Here is a 9,286-nt window from a genome sequence, read left to right as displayed (position 1 = left end):
AGAGATACATAGGAGGAGAGGGATCAAACTGGTAAGCAAAGCCAGATTGAAGGGGGCAGGAATAAGGAGTGGAGCACAGTAAGAAGACTGGTCCAGAAGTGGTCTGTAGAAGGAAATCCAGCCTTCTTTTTTCCTGAGGACATTAAAAGAACGAGAGCCAATCTTAAGTGAAGAGAGCTTAGTTAGAGTTGCTGGGCCCTAGATACCTTCACTGTCTCTTTAAATTTCTCAACACAGTGGGAGACAATTCAGCAGCTGCAGCTTCTCCCATCTGGTGGTCCTCTTCCCTCCCCACCTGTTGTAACAAACAAGGCTCCAGGTGTGTTGCCCAGAAGGCAAGGGTGAAGGAAGAAGAAGACAGCAGTAGTAGTAGGCAAGAGATGCTACAGCTGCATCAGGGAATATAAGGGTGTGGGAAGGAATAGAGGATGCGGCCTGATACAGAGAAAGGCCATTGAGCTCTGTATTCTGTACACTGGTTGGCAGCAGCTCTCCAGGGTTCTAGACAGGGAGGAGTGTTCCCAGCCCTATAAATACATGCCAGGGACTGAATTTGGGTCCATCTGCAGGCGAAGCAGATGCTCTTAGCACTGAGCAATCCAAAACACAGTGGAGAGCGACCGAATCCAAAAAGAGATAACAAAACAAGGTAAAGAAGAGAAAAAAAGTGGCCCCTTATAAATAAAATGATACACGTGAAACAAATATTTAATACCGATGGTACAATATGTGAAGTTTCAGCATCAACATTCATAACATTGCAGGATCCTGATATGAAAGTAGTACACTCATAAAAGAAAGGCCTCACATTCATTACTCAAACAAAACTCTAAATCTCTCTAGAGATGACACCAAACTATGGCAAGACTATCTGTCTTAACTCCAACAGGAGGCCTGCTTCAAAATGTATCTTCAAGGAGATCAAATGTTAAGTCAAAGTTGCTAGACATCCAGAAAGGCACCAGACATTTTGGTATGCCTAAGTGAAAATACCTCTTTGAACAAATGGCAACTTGTCCGACTGAACTTCCAGTTCTATACACTGAATGGGCAGGGGGGCACCACCTTGCCCTTCGTCTTAGGCCTGAAAATGACTTAAGCTCGCCTGTTGCTCCACAGGTAAAGTAAATCCTATTTACAGCTAACAGCAGGCATAGGCAAAATTGGCCCTCCAGATGTTTTGGGACTACAACTCCCATCATCCCTAGCTAAGAGGACCAGTGGTCAGGGATGATGGGAGTTGTAGTCCCAAAACATCTGGAGGGTCGAATTTGCCTATGCCTGGCTAATAGTCTTGTATAACGACAAGCCTTTGCTCTGCCTACTGAAGGTGTGGGGAACCTCTGGCCCACCAGATGTTGCTGAACAACTCCCATTAACCCCAGCAAGCATGACCAATGGCAAAGGATGACGGAAGTTGTAGTTCAGCAACATCTACAGGTCCAAAGGTTCCCCACACTGGGTCTATTGCCCTGCTGTTATTGGGAATGTAAGAAGATCTTAAACTGGAGAAGCCCATAGGCAGGACCTGAGAAGAACAACACCCCCCTCCAGCGGTTGCCAGCAACTGGTACTCAGAAGCACACTGCCTTCAACAGTGGGGGTAGGACATAGCCATCAGTTAGTCACAATAGATAGCCTTATCGTCCATGAATTTGCCTAATTCTCTTTTAAAGCCACCCAAGATGGTGGACATCACTGCCTCTTTTGGGAGTGAATTTCATAGTTTACCTAGAGATTTCCACACGTTTTGGTGCCACAACCAATGAAACTCTCTCCATGGAGCTTTATTATGGGCTGGAAAACAGGCCCTCTGCTTCTAATTTCAAGGATTAGACACATTAACATGGTTGGAAGTAATTCTAAAGATAACCGGTTCCCAAACAATTCATATTTCACCCCCTCCATGTAATACTTCTTTAAAAATACAGTACAGTCATACCTTGGATCCCAAACGTCTTGGTACTCATATGTTATGGCTCCCAAATGCCACAAACCTGGAAGTGAGTGTTCCAGTTTGTGAATGCTCTTTGGAACCCTTGTGGACCTCTCCTGCAGAAGCCATAGCAGTCAAAAGGAATACGAAAAAGGAATGGCCCACCTATCGAGTACTGCTAGAATTTGTTGAAGATAAGCTAATGCTGAAAAAATATGATGAAATTAAAAGTCAATTGACAGACTGGCTCCAAATATTGAGTTTAGACAAGAGAGATGGTCTGGCAAAATAAACATCCAAGTTTGAAAAAGAGCTAACTCACAATAAAGGAAAACATATTTCAGGAATATACATTTATTTATTGGATTGGGAAGTGAAAGAAGAGCAAGTTAAAGTTGTAATGGTGAGATGGGTACAAGATCTTGGATATAATCTCTATATGGAACAATGGGAAAGATTATGGAGGAAGGATATAAAATTCATGGTGTGCTATAACGTGATGAACGTAATGAAAAGGCTTTATAAATGGCACCACACTCCAGCAAAACTTGCTAAAATATATAAAGATAAATCACCAAGCTGCTGGAGGTGCGAAAAAGAGACAGGGACATACACAAGTGGTAGAATTGCACAGTCATCCAGGAATTTTGGGACAAATTATATAATGAATTCAAAAAGCTATTCAGATTTACATTCAGAAAAAGACCAGAAATCTTCCTCCTAGGAATAATGTCAGCGGAAATCAGAAAAGGTATAAGACCATTGTTTATGTATGGAACAACAGCAGCCAGAATATTAGTGGCAAGAAACAGGAAAAATGAAACAGAACCCACGATAATAGAATGGCCAGATACTTATGATTGAACACCTCGAACGGGCAAAAATGTCGGGGAAAGTAAAAGGGCTCTCAAACCAGAAAGTATACAAAGAATAGAAAATATTCAGATTACATAAAAACATATTGTCCAAATAATAATTTCCTTGTGGAATTGGTGCCAAAGAAGGATAGGATTTTCTTTATGTATGCTACTACTGTAGCAAGAATTCTTCTGGCAAAGTATTGGAAGATGCAAGAACTACCTACTCTGGAAGAAACCGATCCTTTTAAAATACAATGTGCAAATGCTGATTTATTGGAGTACACGAAAGCAAATTAGGGTAATAGAAGGCTGTGCGCTAAACGTAAATAATAATACAAGTACAATGAGAAGAATTGGAAGTCTTTTATTTAGAAATTCAATGAACGACTGTATAATGCAAATTCTTGTTTTGTATGTTTTTGTCCTTGTGTCCTTTTTTTCCTTGTTCTGATCTTTTCTTTTTTGTCTTTGTGTATGTATATATGTGTTTTGATTCAATAAAGATGATTTTAAAAAAATCAGAAGACGTGCTTTGGTTTCTGAACATTTTGGAAGTCGAATGGACTTCCAGAATGGATTCCAGAATGGACTTCCAAGGTACAACTGTAATTAGTGTACCACTGTTTAATATTGGTGTGCAAGGCTAAGAAAAGGAGCTGCATCTGTTGACATTCCCTTTTCTGCATTACTGTTAATGACTCAGGAGCCCTACCACCTTAGACCTGGTCACCCTGTGTGACTCTGGACCTCTCAGCTGTAACACTAGGCTGGATACAGTACTTGGGAATGGAGGAAGAATGAAGCCATCGTTTTTATTTGTTGCCATGGCATAGATCACTAGATGGCACTGTGGCACACAGTCTTAACCAAATAGATATATAGATATATTTCTTGGTGTGTGTATGTGTGTGTGAATTCTGAAAAAACACACTGATGGCAGTGAGAAGTGTAGGTTAAGGGAGCTGACCTATAGCAAACAGCAAGCAGTTTTTCATAGAATAATTGCAACAGCAGGATGGGAGTCAGACTTATATAACCCCAGAGGTCTTTCTGATTGCTTATGTCTTGGGAATAAACTGCTGAACACTCCCCAAATCCTGGACCCACACTGTGACTTCTAAACATGTAAATTAATAACGTGCACTCTGGATGAAATACAGGAATGAAAGCTGCCACAAGACTGGGGTGGGGGTGACAGCATCAAGAGCAGGCCAGCAAATTTATGAAGGACTATCTGTGGGTAAAACCTCAGCGCTAGGGCTTGCCGACCGTATGGTCGGCGGTTCGAATCCCCGCGGCGGGGTGAGCTCCCGTCTTTCAGTCCCAGCACCTGCCCACCTAGCAGTTCGAAAGCACCCCTAAGTGCAAGTAGATAAATAGGTACCGCTTTATAGTGGGAAGGTAAACGGTGTTTCCGTGTGCTGCGCTGGTGCTGGCTCGCCAGAGCAGCTTCTTCATGCTGGCCACATGACCCGGAGGTGTCTCCGGACAGCGCTGGCTCCCGGCCTCTTAAGTGAGATGAGCGCACAACCCTAGAGTCGGACACGACTGGCCTGTACGGGCAGGGGTACCTTTACCTTTACCTTTTATCACTGGCTATTAGTCACAATGCCTTTATGCAATCTTCATGTTCAAAGTCAGTAAATATGAAGGGACACCAGCTGCTGGGGACCAAGAGTAGAAGAGGGCTATTGTCTTTGTGTCCTGCTCAGAGGCTTCATGGAGGCATCTGGTTGGCCAACAAGATCTAGATTTGGGTCTGATCCAGGAGGGCTCTTCAGAACAAAGCCCTGCAGTTCCTGTCTCAGGCATTCTATTCTTTCCTCTTTCCCATTGGCCCAACTCTACTCCAGGCAGTCTCCCATTCATTGTGGACTGAGCTCCCACAAACCATCTGCAAAGCCAGTTCATATCCCTTGCTCCAAGTCCTGCATTAGGTAATTCTTACTGCTTCTCAAGCCTATTTCTCACTAAGGTGTTAAACCTGTGTCTGGGCTGCACCACTTCAGACAGCCAGGGCTGGGTGGGGGTAGTTCTCGCAACTGAATCTTAAATTCAGTATACAAAACAACTCGCTCCATGTAGTAAGCTAACATATTAGGGAACAAGTAAGCTAGAGTCCTTCTCATGGATATCTAGTTTTCAGGGTGGAGGGGTAATTTTGAACGGAGGGCCATTTCATGGCCTTGCTGAAGTGGTACAACCCAGATGCAGGTTTATCACCTAAGATGCTTCAATCCAGCTAAGCAGCTTTGCTTCCTATAATGCTGGCTGCTGTGCTCTTATTAAACTGTTTTTTTCTATATGTACACACTCACGCGTGCACACACACAAGCACAAATGCAGAGTAAATACTGGCCGTTGCTTGTCTGTCATCTCTCCCCCTGTGTTCCAGCTGTTGCCTGATATTCTGCCTGCTCAGGATGATGGTGTCAGCAACAGAATGTTGATGAACAGAGCTCTGCCTGTGCAAATTCTGACACCAAGGTACTTTTGCGTAGGGACTCCGGTCATGCCTTGGAGCGTCTCCAGGGAGAAGGGGCAACCTTCCTGAAGCCGCCTGAATGGTAGCTTGTAAGAGTTTTCTATTTGGTCTTGTCTACACATCTGCTTGAGCTGTGCCATTCATAAGCTGCCTCCCTCACATTAATGAATTGGATGATAGCCAGTTTCGATGGAAGACAACATTTTTCATTTTGCTTTAAAGGAAAGGAGGGGGAAAACCCCAAACAGAAACACACTGTAGGCTTATTGATCATACTTAATGCTCAATCTTCTGGGAAATTGAAAAAGAAACATAAGAAACCTGTAGGTATAGAAGCCAGCTTCCAATAATTCCTCCACGCTGCAGTGTGGCCAAGAAACAGAACACAGGTTGGAACCAACACCAAGGTGCTGTGCAGGTAGGACTAGGCTTGATTCTCAATGGTTGAGGTCACTGGGGTCTCTCTTTATTTCTCCCATAGAAGTGAATGGTTACTATTTAATCCCATGGGAAAAGCAAAGTTGGGGCTCTGCTGCAGCAAAGCCTGCCCTATATGCTGAAACTGGGTCTCCTGGTGCCCACTGGCATAAACCCTGCAAGGGGTGCAGTGTTTCTCTGTGGGTGTTTCCAGACAGGTATTTATTGTGGAATTGGTGATCTTCATGCATGCATTTTATTTGATTTTTGCAGCATCCATATGGCATTGTTGGCATCAAAATGAGTCTGTTATTTCCCTCCCCATTTAATCCAGATTGGCCCTTCCCGGGGGCGGATCCCATAAATTGCAATACCTGAAAAGTCTATTAACAATATTAAGCCCCTGTCTTGAAGCACCCTATGTTTGCAGAGTTGTAACCCACCCCCTCTCCTGTTGTTGCATTATACAAAACATCCTTCACCCAACATGATGATGGAGTAGGGAACTCCCCCTCCCCCAAATTATTTGTACTTTTCCTGCCCCAACAACAACTTGTCAGATGTAGTGTTGCCATGTTCTAGGAGAGCATAATTTTCCTGGAGTGGATTAACTCATCACTGGTTACTTGGAAAGACAATTTATAGCCAACTGTTTTCCCCGCCCCCATCACTGAATAGAATTTTGCATTCTTAAAGACACCCCCTTCTTTCTGATCATGTGAATTAATGAATAAGTATTTATCAACCGAATGGCTTGGTTGGCATGTAATAATAAACCAAACCATGCCTAAACACTAATGAGTGCATGGAGCAAAAAATATGGCCACCTCACTCCTCCCTTGGTTCTACTGCTGTTATGCTACTTAGAACTAATCCATGGTTTGACTTAGCATATGTGTGACCCCGAGCTTGTGGCTTATCTCTACCACCAGGCAAACCACAAATGATAAGCCATGAACAAACCTGGACTATGGCTCACACTTTGGAGCAGGCATAGGCAAACTCGGCCCTCCAGATGTTTTGGAACTACAACTCCTATGATGCCTAGCTAACAGGATCAGTGGTCAGGGATGATGGGAACTGTAGTCCCAAAACATCTGGAGGGCCGAGTTCGCCTATGCCAGCTTTGGAGTGAACTAAGTCGAACAACAGTTTAGCACAGAAGTAGCAGGACTGGGAGAGGAGAAAAGCCGTCATTATTTCCCGTCTGAGTACCTACATGGTTCATGCATAGCAATGATTTGTCTTAGCGCTATGTGGAATTGAACGTGAAGCAACTGGCTATAAATCCACAGCATTAACAGATTTGTCCAAAATTAACAGAAAGAGGAAAGTACAGCTTGCTTTAATTAAAACTTGTTAAATCGAACGAAACAATCATGACTATGAAATATCACTCCCCTCCCCCCACTTATACATCCTGATCCCATCTTTGCCAAGGGTGAAGAATCTCACCCCTTATCTCTCACTCTCAGATAATCCAACCCACTAATTTAAATTCCTGTGAGAAACACTGTGATGGTGGCATGCCACTTATCAATGTATACATGATTAGTCCACATCTTCCTGACAATTTTCAGTGGGAATTGAGCCAATTCAAACTTTCACATGTTCTATGACAATAGAACACAGAAATATCATGGAAATAGGAAGTAGAAATGTTCTGTGTCAACATTCAAGTTACAGCATGTACACCCGGGACACTACAGCTCAGGTTTTTTTCCAGGAGCCTTGGCTGCCATCCAGCATGCAACTGGAAGAATGGAGTTTCATCAAGAGCTGGGACAACAGGTGAGAATCCATTGAGAACAGGACTGGAGTCTGCCAGCCAGATAGTTCATGACGATCATGGTTGAAGCAGCCCTTTTAAACTACCTACACTGTCTCTTATTTTGTTCTTACCTTTGGCTCTTGTTCTCTTTCTTCTGTTCTTCGTCCTAATGTTGAATGGCCTCCTTGGACAGTGGCCTCTGTTGCCGGCTCAACTCTAGCAATTCATTTTGGCACCGAATGGCCTGCGACCTGCAATGTGTTTCTGTTTCGCAGAGTATGCAGATACACTGCATCCCCTATTATTTACTGAATCTATAAGTCACCACCCTTTTTTTTTAACAAAAGGAAACTCAAAGTGGCTTACAAAACAGGGGCCCTGAAATTTATCAGGCTCTCCTTCTACATACAAAATGCCCAACAGCGAGTGACAAGCATAGGAAGAGCCCTGCTGGATTAGCTCAAGGGTCCATCCAGTCCAGAACTGGAGGGCCTTAGGCCTGGGGGCCTTTCTAGCCCTCAAAAGTCTCTCCGGGCCACACTCTTCACCAACTCTGTTCTGTGCCACCCCCGTGTGCTTTTGCCTCCCTGGAAGGTGTCCTAAAAACTGCAATAATCCTCTTGCTTGCTTGAATGGAGGGTGGGTGGAGAACTTCCTCTCCTTCACTGGAGGTTTCTAAGCAGAGGCTGGATGCCCACCTGTCATGTATGCTTTAACTGAGATTCCTGCATTGCAGGGGGTTGGACTAGATGATCCTCAGGACCTCTTCTAACTCTACAATTCCGATTCCAAGCAGGTGTGCATGTATAGGTGTAGAAACACCTGGCTCTTGCATGGCTGGAATGTAGCCTACTGTGCAAAGGTAAGAATCACTCCCCACATTTTTTGTCTCTGGTCTCACCTACCACTGGCATGAGGCCCTTGAAAAAAATTCCCCATCCCTGATCTAGTCAACCCCCCTGGCTTCTCACAGTGGCTAACTAGATACCTCTAACAAGCTACACAAGCAGGACATGAAACGTTCCCCAAAAGCTGGTATAAAAAGGTAAAGGGATCCCTGACCATTAGGTCCAGTCGTGACTGACTCTAGGGTTGTGGTGCTCATCTCGCTTTATGGCGGAGGGAGCCGGCGTACAGCTTCCAGGTCATGTGGCCAGCATGACTAAGCCGCTTCTGGCAAAGCAGAGCAGCGCACAGAAATGCCGTTTACCTTCCCGCTGGAGCGGTACCTATTTATCTACTTGCACTTTGACATGCTTTCGAACTGCTAGGTTGGCAGGAGCAGGGACCGAGCAACAGGAGCTCACCCCATCACGGGGATTCGAATCGCCGACCTTCTGATCAGCAAGTCCTAGGCTTTGTGGTTTAACCCACAGAGCCACCCGCGTCCCAAAAGCTGGTATACAGTGGCCCCAAAAAAGGTTCCATTCTTCTGAGCATATGCAAAATTCTTTTCCCTGCTTGGCTGAATAACCAGGACAATATCACACTCTTCTGAGACTGCAGGTAAAGGCTCTAAGCCAGAAGTAGAAGCAGAAGATGGAGAAGTGCAACTTTCACTCTGGTTTGAGCTATAACATTTATCCTTAAGAAATTAAGCAGAAAATGGAGAAACAGGCAAACTGGGGAATGATACCAATAAGAATAGGAGAATAAAATTCACCAGTAAAGGAGACTTTCATGCAGAACTTTAAGGGAAGGGGGGAGTCAATGCAATATTTCTGTTACCAATAAATATACCTTTGTTTCATAGGGATTTATGTTCTTTTCTTCCAGCTGCTCCATATTAGAAGAGGAAGCGGATGCCAGACCGTTAT

Source organism: Podarcis erhardii, assembly GCF_964252035.2.
Source record: "Podarcis erhardii genome assembly, chromosome: 10".
Classification (NCBI taxonomy): Eukaryota; Metazoa; Chordata; class Lepidosauria; order Squamata; family Lacertidae; genus Podarcis; species Podarcis erhardii.
Note: the sequence above shows the minus strand (reverse complement) of the source record.